The 17,332-nt window shown below is 43.5% G+C and overlaps 1 long non-coding RNA gene across 1 annotated transcript in view; it reads left to right on the forward strand.

Annotated features, from left to right (window-relative positions):
• The window catches only part of LOC135322976 (uncharacterized), a 412,557-nt gene that overhangs the window by 201,579 nt on the left and 193,646 nt on the right, over positions 1 to 17,332 (forward strand). Inside the window, exon 2 of the long non-coding RNA XR_010384037.1 lies at positions 7,223 to 7,283. This is a non-coding gene — a long non-coding RNA (uncharacterized LOC135322976). The remainder of the gene's footprint in view (positions 1 to 7,222; positions 7,284 to 17,332) is intronic.

The following is a 17,332-nucleotide window of genomic DNA, read 5'->3' on the forward strand; positions in this document are numbered from 1 at the left end:
CTGAATTCACCAGGAAGCGCCCTTGCCTAAGCCTTTACCCTGTAGCAGCTGGGCCAGCTTCTGGGATTAGCTTTTTATCAGGAAGCTAATTGAGCCCGCTTCCATCTCATGCTCGCCTCCCTGGATCAACCTGGCACTGCCTCAGGCAGCCCCCTGAGCACCAGCCTTCTGGAGCCAGCCGGAAGCTTGTGGGCATTTATTTCCTTTCTCGGCTTTAAAAGACTCTGCCCGCTGAGATAGACCAAGTAATTACAGTCACGTCTGGGTGGAAAGGAAAGGTAAAATGTAAGTGGCAAGGATTTCCACGCTCTTGCTACCCCGGGGGTCTAATGGTCCAGCTTTGGCTGGCCAAATGGACAAGCACTTGAGAGCCTGGGTGGGGCAGTGAGTCTTGCCCTGGGCTGGGAGTCACAACATTTGGACTCTGCTCCTAACCAGATGGTGACTTTAGGCAAATCACTTCATCTCTCTGGTTTTGGTCTCAGATCCCTTACTTATAAGATGAGGAGGATGGGCTAGAGGAGGTACCTAGAATTTTCTACATCAGATAGATTTTATACAGCATTTTCAAATACGGTCATTGAAAAAATACTTTCCAGTCTCTGTCCTTTTTTTCTTTCTTTCCTCATTTCTTTAAATAAAGGGTGGCCAGGAAAGGGAACCAGAGGTTAATTCTCTGCTGGTGAGATAACGTGTGATTCTTCACAGTTGCTATAGATTTCTGACTTAAATTCTTTGAGACTAATGCATAGTTTCTGCAGAACTGAGCGCCCTGCCCCATGCCCTCCCAGACTGGCCTCTGGCACTTCTGCCTTGGTGGGGTCAAGAAACTGATTCAGTCACCGGTGGGCAAGAAGAGGGAGGGGAGTCAGGTTTGATGGGCAAGCTACTGGCAGCAGGGAATTGGAATTGTTGGCATCAGTGTAGTTAGCACACGTGCCTGCCTGACACCATCCTCCTCGTACCCTCTGCCAACTCGGTCCTGCTCTGCGTCCCCTCCTGGAGAGTGTGTCACTCCAGGCTTCCCTGCTAGCCTGGAAGGTGGGGGGAGAGGGAGGTCAGGGTCCTTGTGAGTACCATCTCCTGCCTTGGCTTCTGGTCCCATCCAGGACTATGTCTTTCCCATGGCTCCAGTCCTCACTGGGCTAGGGAAACGCTACTCTCTTCATCTCCAGGGGCTAATTAATGCAAGGGCATCTTGCTGGGTGTGTTTGTTCTCTTAATCCTGCCCATATTTCTACCAATGTGGGGTGAATTCTGTTTCTTGTCAGGTCCCTAACTGTCATGACATCCAAAGAGGACACGAAAAGTAACCAGGAGTTAAGATTATATTTACTGGGAGGAGGGCATAGCTTAAGTGGTAGAGCGCCTGCCAGCATACAACAGGCCCTGGGTTCAATCCCCCGTACCACCTCTGAAAACAAATAAATAAACCTAACTACCCCCCACCCCCCACTAAAAACAAAAAAAAGAAAGAAAACCAAAAAATGCTAAAAAACAAAACAAAACAAAACAGGGAAAAAGATTATATTTATCTGTGCTTCTCAACCATGGCTGAACTTTAGAATCTCCAGGGGAGTTTAAAAAAATACTGTGCTTGGGTCCTGTCCCTAGAGATTCAGATTTACTGGTCCAGAGTAAGGCCTGGGATTGATATTTCTAAAAAGTTTCTGATACGCAGACTGAGTTTGAAAAAACCAATATTGCTGATTGGTATTAACTGTTGGGGCTGGGGAAAATACAACTTTTCCCTGAGAATCAGGATCATTTCCTTGGTCATAGATGTCCACTCTTTCTTTTTTTAAGTTTTTAATGCTAGAAATTTCATACCTACACAGAAGTAAAGAGGGTAGTGTAATGAATATGCATGTACCCATCACTCAGATTCAGCAGTTGTCAACTCTTGGCCCATCCGATGCACTTGTACCATTTTATACACTGACCAGCAGTGTATGAGCATTCTGGTGGCTCTGCATCTTTGCCAATGTTTACCATTGTCAATCTTTTAAATTTTTGTCATTCTAGTTGGAATGAAGTGATATCGTGGTTTTAATGTTCATTTCCCTGATGCCTGATGATTACTTTTGCATGAGCTTATTGGACATTGTGTGTGTGTGTGTGTGTGTGTGTTTAGAGATGACTGCATGTTTTCTGTACATTTTTAATTGAGTCCTTTGTCTTTTTATTGTTGATTTGTAGAAGTTACTTACATATATTGAATACACTTTTTAAAAAAATTTGGTTACAAATGTATGCTGAAAATAGTTTTTCCCAGTCAATGATTTGTCTTCTTTTTCTTGGTAGTGTTTTGATGAACAGGAATTTAAAATTTTGTGAGGTTTGACATCAATTTTTCTTTTATGGCATGTGACTTTTGTCTCTGGTCCAACATTTTGCCAACCCTTAAATCATTAAGATATTTTTTCTGTGATTTCTTCTAGAAGTAGTAAGGTTTTGTGCTTTGCTTTTAGGTCTCTGATCCATCTTGAGTTAATTTTTGTGTACGGGGTGAGATTGAGTTGAGGTCCATTTTATTTTCATCTAGGTATCCATTTGTTCCAGCAACATTTGTAAAAAAGATCATTTTCACCCTCTAAATTGACTTGGTAAAATCAATTTGTTGAATTCAATTTGCTTTATGTGTGTGCCTATTTCTGGACTCCTTATTCTGTTCCATTTTATCAATTTGTCCATCCCTATCAATACCATACTATATTGATCACTGTAGCTTTACAATAAGTCTTAAAATCAGGTGCTATAAAGCTGCCAACTTTATTCTTCTTTTTCAAGATTATTTGAATGTTCTCAAGCCTTTGAATTTCCTTGTAGAATTTAGAATCACATTGTCTTTTTATTCAACACAGCTTGTTGGCACTTTTTGGCATAACAATTTATATACCAGTTTAAGGACACTGTACATTGTAATAATATTGAGCCTTTTATTTCATGAACCTGGCAGATTTCTCCGTTTATTTAGATCTCTTAAAATTTCTCCCAGAAATGTCTTCCAGTTTTTAGTGAAAAACTGCCATATTTCACTAGATTTATTTCCAAGGGTATGATATTGTTGTTGCTTTGTACATTAAAAAAATTCTGTTTTCTAATTCTTTGTTGCTAGTATATAGAAAATCTAGTTCCCAATTATTCCAGCGTAATTATTCATTTGCATTATCTCACAAGTCTTACAACACAAATACCAAACTTATAACCAATAACATAATTATTAACATTAATTTAAGCATATTTTCATTTCCCTAAGCATATGCTAATGTAGGGCCAGCAAATTATGACTGAGTTGGCTGCCTGTTTTTGTCAATAAAGTTTTATTGGAACACGGCACATTCATTTACGTATTTTCTAGGGCCGCTTTCTCACTGTATTAGCAGAGTTGAGTAGATGCAAGAGAGACTGTGTGGCTTGCAAACCTAAAATATTTACTATTTGTCCCTTTAAGAAGAAGTTTGCTGATCACTGCTTTTAACAGAGTTTCTCAATGAGGGCACTGTTGACTCTTGGGCCAGATAATTTCTTGCTGTGGCGGTTGTCCTGGGTATTATAGAATGTTTAGCCCTGGCCTCTATTTTCTAGATGTTGGTAGCAACTCTCACCTCTTGTGAATCAAAATGTCTTCAGACGTTGCCAAGTGTCTCCAGGCAGTAAAAAGTGTGATGCCTGACCTGACTGTTCTAAGTGGACAAAGAAAAGGCAATGCTTTCATTGAATAGAGAACAAAGAAAGCAAGCATGCCAAGAAACATTTCATCAAGAAACATGTGTTAAGTAATTTTCAGGCATTATAGTAACTGATAAAAACAAGGGAGGGACTATAGCTATGCAGTCCCCCCTCCCTTTCTGCTCCCAGGTATTAGATATCACATGTATTCTCACCTTATTTTGATGTGCAGGTTTATTGTTTTTGGTCAACATAGTTAATATGGGGGGGGAGTGGATTAGAAGACCCAAGACCTGCTGACCCTATGCAAGTGTTAAACCATAGAAAGACAAGGTCACAGAGGTATAGAGTTAGAAGGGACACTGGAATCCATGAGGCTCAATCCCTCACCTAAGGAAGGGCTCTTATTAGTCACTTGTAGGAGAGCTGGTCATCTGACCTCTGCCCGACGGTCTGGAGATGGAGCACTCAAGACCCTCTGGGATCCAATGCTACAACGCTTACAACCCACGGGGCTCAACACTGTCTTTTGTGTGCCTTAATTTAGTGTTAATGAAACAGCAGCACCACCACCATGAACATCATTTACTGAGCATTTACTGTGTGCTGGGCACTGTGCTAAGCACTTTAAATGCATGATCCCCTTTAATCCTTAAAATGACTCTACAGGACTGGTGATATTACCTCCATTTCGTAGATGGATGAACTGAAACTTAGTGATTTGCCTGCATATTTGTCACAGGTGTGTGTGTGTGTGTGTGTGTTCATGTTTGTAAGAGTATGTGTATTTGTGTGTAAAATAAATATGCAGTACCCTACTACTCCTCCCACAAAATAGAGGCCAACACACACTGCAGGAGCTCTGACAGGACACTATCATTAGTGTCCCAGACAGGCTAGTCATTTGGTGACTTTTTAAATTTATTTGGAATTTCCTAGAAATTATGATTTTTCTCCACAGATAACTTATTAGGAAGTTAATGTATATATATATTTTATCCACCTCCTTTTTTATATTCACAATTTTAGAAATTTTTATTTTTTTATTGAAGCATAGTTGAAATATAATATGTTACAGGTGTACAATATCATGAGTCACAGTTTTTAAAGGTTATACTCCATTTATAGTTATTATAAAATACTGGCTATTTCCCTCTTTTGTACAGTGTATCTTTGTGGCTTATTTTATACTTAATAGTTTGTACTTCTTAATCACCTATCTCTATATTGTCCCTCCCCCATTTTCCTCTCCCTACTGATAACCACTAGTTTGTTCTGAGTCTGCTTTTTTTTTTCTTGTTATAGTCAGTAGTTTGTTGTATTTTTGTATTTTTTAGATTCCACATGTAAGTGATACCTTATGATATTTGTCTTTCTCTGACTTATTTCACTTAGCATAATGCTTTCCAAGTTCATCCATGTTGCTGCAAATGGCAAAATTTCATTCTTTTTTATGGCTGAGTAATATTCCATTGCATATATATACCACATCTTCTTTTTGCATTCTTCTGTTGATAGACACTTAGGTTGCTTCCATATCTTAGCAATTATAGATAATGCTGCTATGAACATTGGGGTGCACGTATCTTTTCGAATTACTGTTTTTTTTTTCCAGATATATACCCAGGATTGGAATTGCTCAGTCATATGGTAGTTTTATTTTAGTTTTTTGAGAAACCACCATACTGTTTTCCATAGTGGCTGCACCAGTTTGCGTTCCCAACAGTGTACAAGAATTTCCTTTTCTCTACATCCTCACCAACATTGGTTCTTTGTGTTCTTTTGGTGATGGCCATTCTAATTGGTGTGAGGTGATATCTCATTGTGGGTTTGATTTGCATTTCTCTGATGATTAGTTGTGTTGAAAATCTTTTCATGTGCCTATTGGCCATCTGCATTTCCTCTATGAAAAAGTTTGTTCAGTTCTGCCCATTTTTAATCGGGTTGTTTGCTTTTTTGATGTTGAATTGTATGAACTGTTTATATATGTTGGATATTAACCCTGACCTCAAATGTTGCTTCGTTTGACTTGTCTCTTAATCCCAGCTCTGGACTTGAGGTGGTGCTGGGGGTTTGAAGGGTCTTGTTGATGAAAAGAGGGGCCCTCATCCTAGACACAGATTTCCTTCTCTGTAAAATGATGTGGGCAGTTTCCACGGGTGCCTAAGTTTCATTCCAGTTGTTAGAGTATGTGAACCTAAAAGTGAAAAATGTGAACATGGGGATAAGAGAGAATACTGCATTGGTTGGCTTGGGGGAATAATGAAGAAAATTTTACCATAGATAAAATTACTTTTTATCAAATTAAATTAATTACTTATCACTGCTAAATAAAGAAGGAACTATTTTTTTCCCACAAGGCTGATACGTTGAACACAGGGTATCTTCCTGTTATGGGAAAGGTACACTGTAATTTTTAGTGTGACCACTGGGTGGCACTATTGCTCCACGGTGTTAGTAAAAAAAAAAATCACCCTGCATTTTCAGGTGAAGTGAGTTTGCAGGAGGCTGCTGAACCTTAAGGAAAAATATACGTGGTTATTATAGCTGTAAAGGACTTCTGGAATTATCTGTTCAGTCTCTTTTATTTTATTTATTATGTGATATATAAATACATTTTAATTGTAAAGGAATCAAGTTTTATATATACTTGCTTCCTCTCCTCCTCTCTCTCTGCCATGCTCATTCCCCACCCCAGAGAAAACTTGTTGTTAACCCTTTGGGGTATTTCTTTAAGGTCCTTCCTGAGTGCTACACACATATGTGTATGTATGTGTCATATGTGACTTTCCTTAATGACCATTCATACGACCTTCTGACTTTGTAAATGAGGAAAGACGCAGTGTGGGATTTGGGGCCAGTGCTGTTTTGTGGGCAGAGCCTGTGCTTTAGAGTCACACAGACTTGGGTTTTAAATTTTCATCTTGCAGATTAACAGTGACCAACCTTGGCCAAGCTATTTAGCTCTCACCTGAGCCTCATTCCCCTCGACTTGCAAGCTGTTCAGATGTAGTTTAAAAAGATGGATCCATACAAATGCTCCTAGCTCAGCTGGCCTGGCTATAAGTGTTAATTTCCATCTCTATCACTCTGCCAAGTTCACACAACTCAATAGTGGAAGAGCGTGGTTTTCTCCATCCTGTGCCTCCTAGGAAAGATGTGAGTACCTGCATACATGCATTATCGGATGCAGACTCCAGCTTAATGACCTAGTGCCCCATAAGTATGAATCCTGCTGCTGCCCAAAAGTCTTCCCTGGCCACGTGTGCCTCGCTTCTGTTCAGGTTCAAGGAAGGACTGTATTTGAGGGCTGGAGGGAAACTCCAGGGTACAAAATGGCACAGGAATTCAGAAAGGCTCAATCGACTGGGAATCAAGTTCAGATTCGGCTGGTCTGTCAACTTACTCAAAACTCCCGTGTTCTCTGTGCCCAGGTTTCTTTATCTGTAAAACCAGAAAGATGAATCTGGACCCCATTAGAGCTTAAACTAGTGAGAAGCTAAATAAGCCACGGAGCCCATCAAGCTTTCCTTTTTGCCTTGTTTTCCAGAAATCTCAGAGCCAAGTTGAACGTGCCTTGAAACAACTTCTCTTGCCCCCAGGTTTCTGGGGTAAGTACCTTCCATTTTGTGGTTTTCTGCTGGTTTTTATTTTAATGGTGTGAGTTATGGACCTGTACAGGTGGTGGTGAAGAGATGGGCTGGATTTAATCCAGGCACATGGGGGCTTGAAGCTTTGCACTTTGGGATACCGTGGCTGGGAAGGATTCATCCCCCCTTTATAGAGTCCATGACAATGCCTGATATTTCACTGGGCAGTTTTAGAAAATCCTTTCAGATGAGTTTAAAAATAGTGATTTAAAAATAAGATCTCTGATCTAATTTGAAACTCACAACAGTCTTTGAGGCTTGACTGAAAAGCAGCAGACACACTGGGAGTTAGTTGAATGGTGTTTTATAAAAACAACACAGCCTTAAACACATTAAACAAAACAAAACAAAACCCAGAGGAACAGCATATCTGCTTCAGGTAAGAAAGTCTTTTCCTGAAAAATGAAGCAGGCTTTAGAGGAAGCGAGGTGGCAGGAAGCGCAGGACTCGGGGGCAGGTTGGTGGAGTTTTCCATCCCTGGGTAGACTAAGCTGGGACCACATGCTCCCTTGTCTCTGTGTGGTTCTGAGCTGCCCACTGGGTGATGGCCCTTTTCTCCTTTACCCTGTGGATGTGAACCTCACTTATGGCCACCACACAGTTTTCCTCAGGAGGAGGCAGGGGCTGTGTACCCCATCTCGGAGATGAAAACCTGCATTGTTACGGCACCGTGTGCTGCTACTGTCCATGAAATGGGAGCAGTCTCTGCACTTGGTTCACATTCTGCCTAAATCGACCAAAGAATCTACCGGGGCTCCTGGGGCAGGCTCCTGGGGCTCCCTGAGGGGACCACCTCTGGGACTCCCCAGGTCCCTGATACTAGGACAACTGGATGGCACTTCTGAGATGCAGAGGATCGATTTTGCAATGAAGAAGAAAGGATGAAGACACAGGCCTCAGAGCAGAGTCTTCCAGTCACTCTGCACAGCAGCTCCATGACTGCTCATCCTAGGATGAGATGCTGTGGGATAAACAGGAGCGACCATTGCCACTTTGCGGGTTTTGCTCTCATTCCAGTCTGGTGATGGGGGAAGCAGCTGCAGGCATTGTTTGCTTAAAGCGAGTCTTCTGTCCTGATGTAAATGCTGAGCCTTCTAGTGAAGAGGAAATCAATGCTTCGATGACGCTGGCGAGCTGTGGGAGGGCTCCTTCACGTCCCCAAAGAAGGGGCGGGAAACAAGCCTTGAGAGAGTCTCCCTGGAAGAGGCTTAAATGAGCGACTTCTATTTCTTTTCCAGAGTTAGAGGCAGGCTCAGTCTACAGTCAGGGCTGTGAGCTGTGTTCCCACTAGTTCTACTTAAATACAATTTCTGCATGAATTGCTATTGGGAGTGTTTCAGTGTCTCCCATTGGAGAGTCTTGTCTCTGAGTAGAGCTGTACCTGAGCCATTCAGGTCAGAGCTGCCTGCGTTAAGCAGAAGAACGCCTGGTTGCAACAGCCGCCTTTATAAATGGTCGCTATCTTGCCTCCGCAGGAAGCCGGGCAGCTTTTTAAAAACGCAAAGTCAGCTCGGTTGGTGCAGTGCTGAGACCTGATTAAGAAAGCCCTGCTATTCAATTCTCTGTCTTTAAATGAAATGATTTTCGAAGTCTTAATGGTTTAGATGCCAAAGGAGAGGGAAGAATGCCAAAGCCGATGGGGAAACAAATCGTTTTTCCCAAACGGGCTATTTTCACGACGAAAGGAAAGAAAAATCCGTTTTGAACTGCTGCGCTGGGGACAAAGACAGTGGTGCTGCAGATCTGGGCTTCAGGGCCTCGTCTGCAAAGTGTGCAGAGGGTCCTGGCACTTGGATGGAGCCAGATGGCTGCAGGTTCCACCAGTTTGGCCAAACTTGTCAGTCCTGCAATAGGGCTTCTTCCGGACTCAGGGCCTCTGACCTTCTCTGCATAGAGTGTTTACTTTAGAAAACCTTCACCTGTAAATTCTTCCCCTGCCCTTTTGAAATGTAAATCTTCTCCCAGCCTCTTGCCAGGTTGATAACCTAGGAACCTGGGAGCCACCCCTTTGAAATAAATTCACCAGGAACGCTAGCAGCCTTGTCTCCCCCTCTCTGTGGGCAGATAGGAGCCTCACTTCCACAAGCACCAGCTAGCAAACACAGATGGCCTGATCACACTGCCCCGCCTCCCGGCTACCTTCCTCCAGTGCTTTTTTGCCAGCTCACTCCGACCCTTAACGACTCTCCCGCCTTGCCTTTTGTTCAGCCCCTCTCCCCTCTTGCTGCAAGAGCCTTGAATAAAATCTTCCTTGCCTGTTTAACTCTGTCTGGCAGAGTTCTCTTTGGCATTGCTCTTTCTGGGACTCTGGAGTCCCACCACCCCCTGTGGAGCAACCTCTTCCCCAATGGAACTGCCTGGAAGCTGCCCCTCCCCCAGCCTCGCATCCAGTTGGAAGAATCCCCTTCCAGCCCCTCTGTCTTCGGGCTATAATCCCCGAGGTGCTCACACCAGTACTTCCTTAGGAGGAAGGGCTCGGGGAACGGGGGAGGAAGCCACCAGCTGGCTGCTCCTTGGGGCTCTATTTCCATGGGGATCTTCTCTATTTTGTAATTTTCTTTTAATTAAAAATACATTTTCAGTTCTTGGGTGGGGAATAAATTAGAAATGCTAGGAGCCTTTGAGCGGCTGCATTGGGGTTCCTGGAGTGTCTTGATGGCTTTATTTTGAAAAATCTGCGGTCCATTTTGGGGAGACAGTTTCACCAAGTGTGGTGCTTTAGAGCCTGGGCTCTGGAGTCCGCCTGCCTGGGCGCATTCTCCCCTCCGCTGCTTGGTGTGTGACCTTGACCCGTTGCCCAAGTCTCTCCCTATGTCTCAGTTTCCTCACCTGTCAAGTCTGGGCTCCATCAGAATGTTGTCGTGAGGGTTACATACTTACACGTAAAATGGTAAGTACCGTGTGTAGTACAGAGTAAATTTCTAATAAATGCTTCCCCATAATCATTATATTATGCATTTTTTTTCCTGGAAGGAAGCACATGGAGTTGTTAACAAATAACCTTTGTGGAGAAACAGAGTAGGGCGAGAGGTGTTGCCTTTTGATTTTGTGCTTCCTTGTGCTGTTTTAGCTTTTTAACCCTATACTTCTTTTGTATAAAGATTTAAATTAACTAAACCTTTTCTTTTCTCTTTGGTAACTTAAGCGAAACAGCCCATTGATAGTACAGGAGAAAGTGCTTGTCCAGAAACCAGGCTTCAGTAAATAAGTCCTTGCCATTTCAGAGTCAAGTTTCATCTTGAAGAGCCCTTTTTAAAGAATGAAAAATAAACACGTGAAGCGAATGCTACTTACTGTGTAACCTCTCCTCCTGAATCCCTTTGATTTGGTTGACTTACATTTTACATGGTACTCCGACAGCATCACCACTGGGAAAACACTCAGTGTGCTTCCGAGATGAACTGCCATGTAGGATGGCACCATGATGTATTTTCGGGTGGAGAAAAAAAATGTATTGTTTCTAAGCTGATAGCAGAATTCCTGTTAGAGTGAGAGTTGCCTTTGTTTAGGAAAATTTACTATTATTCTCTTTGGGTATGAGGGGATGCTTCTGATCCCTCTGCCTTCCTGCCCCTACTGGCTGAGTCAGAGTCCAAGAGAGAACAGAATTTCTCTTTACCAGAAGCTGGAGCAATGTTAGAGTCCCATGGGTGGCTGAGAAATGAGGGGATGAGTTGCTCAGAGATAGAGGAAAGCAAAAAAGCTGACCAGGGAGAGGTTCTGGGAGGAATGGTCAAGGGGAGCTTTGGAACAAGGCTGTCTTTGTAGGTTATCTGCTGTGCAGTAGTGTTCCCTGTCATCACTGTTCCACGTCACTGCTCTTGTGGAAGGGTTTCGGGAAAGGAAGGAAAGAGACTAGAGGAGGAAGCAAAGAAAAGAATAGCCTGAAGAGGACTGATATGACTAAGATAATTATTTAGGGAGTGGGAGAAGTTAAAACTGGAGGAAATAATGCAACCTCTTTGAGAGATATTGGGGATGTTGGGTTTCCCACTGTGTGGGGACGAGGAGGCAGTAGCCATTTCTCCTAGTAGTGTGGCAGAAACTTCTAATTGTTCCCCAACATCTGTTCTTGCTTTTAACCTAGAACTCCCCTAGTTTCACCCAGGCACATGGCTACCCTGCTAGAGACAACATTTGCTTTACAGTTAGATGTGTCCCTTTGACCGTGCATCTTGCTAGTGGAAGATGAACAGAAGGTGTAATGTGTGTAATTTCCATTTGACTCTTTTGACAGTACATGACTTGTCTCTCATCGCCTCTGTTCCTCCTTCCATGGTCTAGAGCATGGAATTAGCAGTAAGTCCATTTTGACCACCAAGATAAGGACAGCGCCTACAAGTCTTATTTGTCAAAGCACAGATTGTGGCGGGAGGGGGGTGTGGCATGAGAATTTGTGTTTCTAACAAGCTCTTGGCTCATGCTAATGCTGCTGGTCCAGGGGCCACAGGAGACAGGAAAACAACAAAGTAGAAGGAGCCTGGGTGCCTGGGTGTTCTTGTGGAGCAGAGTCACCTAACCCCCTGTGTTATCTCTGGACTGTTTCCGTAAGAGTGAGATAAACTTCTGTCTTGTTGGAGCCACTGTGTTTTTGTATCTCTCTCTTTTTTAAGCAGTTGAACCTGTATCTTAATACGAATATTACAGGTAAGGGTTACACAGTAAGGCTGGAGGATTTGGGGACTACTGGGCAGCTGGCTGTTAGGTTCGACACGGGTGATTTTTATTTGGAGAAGTAATAAAACAAAGGCAGTTACTTGTTTAATGACAGAATGACTTCTTTTATGAGCATGTTATAGGTGGCTGGAAAACATTCCCTCCACAGCTGCATCATTGCTTGTTTTCTTGCCTTGGGAAAAGCTAAAAACTTGTATGTCCTTGTGTTTATGTGAGGATGAAGTTTCAGGGCTGTGGTTCAGAGAGGGGTGCTTCGGGCACTGTTTCAGAAAACGTTTGAATTTCCAAAGATTTCTATTGTGTGCTTGTTAATATGAACATACAGATAATGACAACAATGCTAATGAGCACTTACTGGATGCTTACAGGTGCCAGGTGCTAGGGACTCTGTGTGCATTCTGTCATTTATTCTTACCATGGCTCCGAGGAAGCATTACAATTATCTCCATTTTGCAGATGAAACTGAGGCTTGGAGGGCTCAAATAACAGGTCAAATTCCATTCCAGGTCTGCCAGATACCAAAGCCCACGAGCTTAACCTTGGCAAGATTCTCTCCGTCTCTGGTGAATGACCCATTCCCAGATGGTTTTCAGGCTCAGTGTATCAGGCCTAACATTTGTTAGCAACTGGGTTCTTTTTAGTATGTATGTGTTTTCAAATGCAAACGTAACTTTTTTCTTTCAGCAGTCAGCCCTACTTTACATAATCTAGACCGCTCTGGCTCTAGGAATCTGCTGTGGGAACTGTTAGTTGGAAATGAGAAAAGGGCATAGGGTTTAAAAGGGGACAGATGGCTTTAGGTTGCCTGGATTTAAGGCGAGAATTTACAACCATGAGAGACTTCGGATTCCAATACAGTGTTGAGTGTGGTAAGTAATTACCTGCCTATGGGGCAACAGTAGGGGAGCCGGTCTGATAGCAGTTTCAGTCAGAGACCATGGTAATTTTCCAAGTTATGTGCCTCTGGAGCAAGGACAGGCCGGAACAAGTGCAGGCCAGCATGAATGGGAAGTATTAACCACCATCAGAACAAATCCGGACATCTCCACAGAGGTCCCTCTGCGTCCTGTGCCTCCGACTGCTTCTTAGAATTGATAGTCTCACCAGCCTCCTGTCATTGCTTCAAACTTCAGTTGTTCTTTTCCCCATTTTCCCCTTCATCCATCTATATCATAGCAGAGCAATTCCTGAATTAATTAATCCACAGTGAATTACTTGATTAATCCCATTCTTACTTTGATGGGATTATTAGGATCAGCCAGTGCCAAGAGCAGAGTTTGTCTTTAATTTTGCATGGACCCTAGGAATGATCACATTTTTACATGAATTCAAAACTGTGAACCATTGCTCCTAAATGTGCTGATTAATCATTTGTAATCAACTGTCAGCCCTCAGCACCCTGTCTTTGACTTGATTCTATTCTATATATTTCAAGGCTTTAGTGTGGGGATCAGCATACTTTTTCTGTAAAGTGCCAGATGGTAAATATTTTTGGTTTGGGGGCCATATGGTCTCTGTTGCCACTACTTAACTTTGCTGTTATCGTGGGAAAGCAGTCACACATACCATATGTAAGCAAATGAGCAGGACTATGTTCTAATAAAACTTTACTTACAACACAAGTGGTGGGATGGATTTGGCTCAGGGGCTGTATATTCGCCTACCTCTGATTTAGTTGAAGACAACAATTCAGTCAGTCAAAATGTAAGAGGACCCAAAGCTGCTGAGAAAAATTGGGGGAGGAAGAAGTACCCTGGATCGTGGTTTATAGGCCCAACATTCAAAGCTGTCTTGGCATTCTGGTCCCTACTCAAGACAACAAGATTGCAAGCAATAGATTCAAAATATGACCTTGAGTATATAGGATGTGCGTAAACTTGATGGGAGGGAATTTGCATGAAAAAGACCTGAGTTCTTTGCCTTCAAGTGTGAGAGTCTGGGAGGCCTTGCCTGCTAAGAGACAGCCGTCCTGGGCTGTATTACAGGTTGACTCATGTGGATCAGCAATGTAATAGTCCTTCCAGGTTCTTTACTGGTCAGATCACACCTGGAACTGTGGGGTGCGGTTCGGACACCTCATTTTGGCAGTCCATTGACAAATGAGAGTGATTCTGAAGGAGGGGGAGCAGACGGTTAGGGGCCAGGACAGCACTGTCTATGAGGAATTGTGAACTGAACTGGTTATTTTTAGTCAGGGAAGAGAGGACCAAAGTCAGGATTGTCATTATCTTCATTTATCTGTGTTTCTGTCACAAAAGGGAGTAGGGCATGTATGTGGCTTAAGGGCCATGGCGTTTGCACAGAGCAGCCACATAGTTAGTACTGGACTAAACAATGTGCAGGAGGGAGGGGATAGCTCAGTGATAGAGTGTGTGATTACCATGCGCAAGGTCCTGGGTTCAATCCCTAGTACTGCCATTAAACAAACAAATAAATAACCAAACCTAATTCCGCCCCCCCCACCCCCCCAAATACACAGAGAGGTTACGAGAAGGGAGAGTCAGGCCTGGGAGAAAGATAAACTGTCTAACAGTGAGACTTCCCTGTCAGTGGAATGGCTGCGTTGGTTATTTCCAAGCATCGGAGAGCGCCGGGCATCAAAGAGTCACTGACATGAACAACACTTCCCTCTGCAGTCGGGAAACCAGATTTTTTGATATTCTAACAAAATGGCCTTTAAACAAAGATAAAAAGAGTGAGGCCAGATGGGTTATTTTTATTGTTTGTAAAATCCAATAAAAATATTCTCTGTGTCTCTGGCTGAGAGGCATTCAAGTATTGAGGGGGATAATGAACGTTATTTTCAACAAATTGCTTGTAGCATTCAACAGAGAGGAGGCAGAGATAATCAAGTAAGTACTCACAGGTTTGTCAGCTGGTCGTTGCCACCGGGATTCGTTACCCAGGCCTTTGAGGGGTGGAGGGTGATTCAGACATGTGTAACTTTATTAGGATTTCTGTAAGAATAGTGCAGTCCTCTTTGCTGGAGAACAGTCTCTCTCTCTATTCTCCAGACTGTTATCCTCTGGGTCGAGTCATGGAGCGTTTGCTATGTGCCAGGAATAGGCCTACGCATTACATGTATTTATTTGCCTATTCCGCTACAGCGGTGATTCTTAACCAAGGACGATTGTGCCTTAGTTAAGGCATTACATTTGGTGATATCTGGAGGCATTTTGGTTGTCATAACTGAGGGAGGGGCTGGAATCTCGTGGTTGGAGGCCAGGAATACTGCTAAGCATCCTGCAGGGCACAGGACGGCCCTTCACAACATAGAATAATCCAGGCCCAGTTGTTGATAATGTTGGCATTGAGATACCTGGTTTTGTAGGACTGCAGGCGCCTTTATCATACCCACTTTACAGACAGAGAAACTGAGAAATTAAGTAACTGGTGCAAGGTCCTCCAGAGCTAGAAAACTGGATAACCACTTTACTGTCTGGCCTCTTTGTTTACTTGGTGATGTTATAAAGCACGCAACCTAGGAAGTACTATGTGTGGTTGTTATTTTTATTTCTCGGAATCAGCACAAAAATGGACTGTTTTCGTTTTTTGATTTTATACTTAATAAATATGAAAATTCTTAGTGAGCAACCCAGTTCTCTCCTGATGAGTTTGTTAGTGGAATCAGACCAAAGGTGCTGGGAGGCTCTAGAGGCCTGGGAAAAAGAGGATGTGACTCACTGTCCATCAGTATCTCTGGTGCTCCTGATGGCTGACGGCAGAGAAGTTCCCTGCTACCTGTGTTCATAGGTTCAGGTGATCAGTGCTTCCTCCTGAGAGCTGTGTGTGTGTCAGACATGGAAACCACTTAAGTTTGTGACTTAGGAAGGAGGTCAGAATTCTGTGTCTTTCCCCCTGACCGTGGTCCCTGGTCCTGACACTAATCCCTGGTCACGGATCTGAACTTCTCTCAGTGGCTTGTTGCGGGTTGTTGTAAACTGTCCTGAGATTTGTCGTCTGGGAGGGATAGCCTGAGTTAGGTTCCTACGTTTGTTCTAGAGGCGTCTCAGGATTCTTAGGGAAGGACAGAGGACAAGGGATCTCAGTGGAGAGAAAAGAAAAAGGGAAGGGCAGACATCATTTATCCCAGAGGGAGGGCTCCCGTGCTGGGGCTCGGGAAGGCATGGCAGTGGAGACATTTGCTTACATCTTTGGTGGGAAACCGGCCCTGCCTTCCTCCTCCATCGTTAGCTCTCCTGCTGGTTTGGCTCTTTTCTTGACTTTTGACAGTTTCGGAGATGGTGCGTGTGTCATGAGGGTAGCGTGTGACTGCCCTTTGAGGCTTCAGTGCCTTACCAGTGTTGACTTCGAAGCTGTTCTCTCACAAGTTACAAAATACGTTATCTTGGACTTAGCACTTGAGAAGCACTGCAGGGCCTTTGACGGTCCATAAAATGAGATGGGTCTTTATGGTGCTTGGGAGGCTGTCTGGGATGCCCGGCCTGGTAGGCAACGCTCTTTGCAAAATTTCTCTTCTGCCCTCCTTCCCTTCTAACTGCCAAGGTTTGAACTCACCACCAGACAAAGAGATGCGCTCTGGAAGTCTCATTCATTACTGAAATTCAGAAGTACTGAAATAACGACAAAGAAATGAGATTTCATCTTCAGACTGCTGGAGAAGGAAGTGGATGGTCTGTGATGCAGAGGTATCTCCTTTAGTTAATCATGGCTGACTCTTCACTGCCTGCAATCCCTATAGGTCACTATGAAACTAGCAGGAAAAATGATATATACGGCATGGAAGGAAGGGAAATAGACTGCATATTTCTACACAGGATGGCTGAAACAGGAGCCCCGAGTTTTTAAGATGCAGGAACTGCATGCAGAAGGCAGGAGTGACAAATGTGTTTGAGTCATTGGTTAGCAAAGCCGGCCTCGCTTGGCTGATGGCCATCTGGTGGTCTCTGTCCTTTCTCATCTGTTTCACAAGTTTGTTGCCAGTAAGGGAAACATGCTTAGCTTAGAACTGTGTTCCGGTCTTGCTTGATGCTTTGATAAATCACAAGAACCTAAAATCAGCTGAAGGTGACTGGACGAAGTGTCTCTTCTGCACTCTGTCCTGTATCTGAGATCCCTGGTAAGCTGATTCCACCTTGACTAAACTAAGACAGCGACGCTCTTTCCCGACATGGTAGGGAACTGGGAAGGTAGCTCTGATTTTCAAAGGAGAAGGATCCCCTGGCATACTCTGTCTGCTTCCACAGTCATGACCTGGCAGTTGTGCTCATGTATGGGAACCCTCACGATACTTTGCAGAAACGTTCTCTTTCCTGGTGGCTCTGCCTAAAAGGACGAGGCACTTTTCTTTTGGATAAAGCATTATTCAGTGT

The sequence above is a fragment of the Camelus dromedarius genome, chromosome 15 (assembly GCF_036321535.1).
Source record: "Camelus dromedarius isolate mCamDro1 chromosome 15, mCamDro1.pat, whole genome shotgun sequence".
Lineage (NCBI taxonomy): Eukaryota > Metazoa > Chordata > Mammalia > Artiodactyla > Camelidae > Camelus > Camelus dromedarius.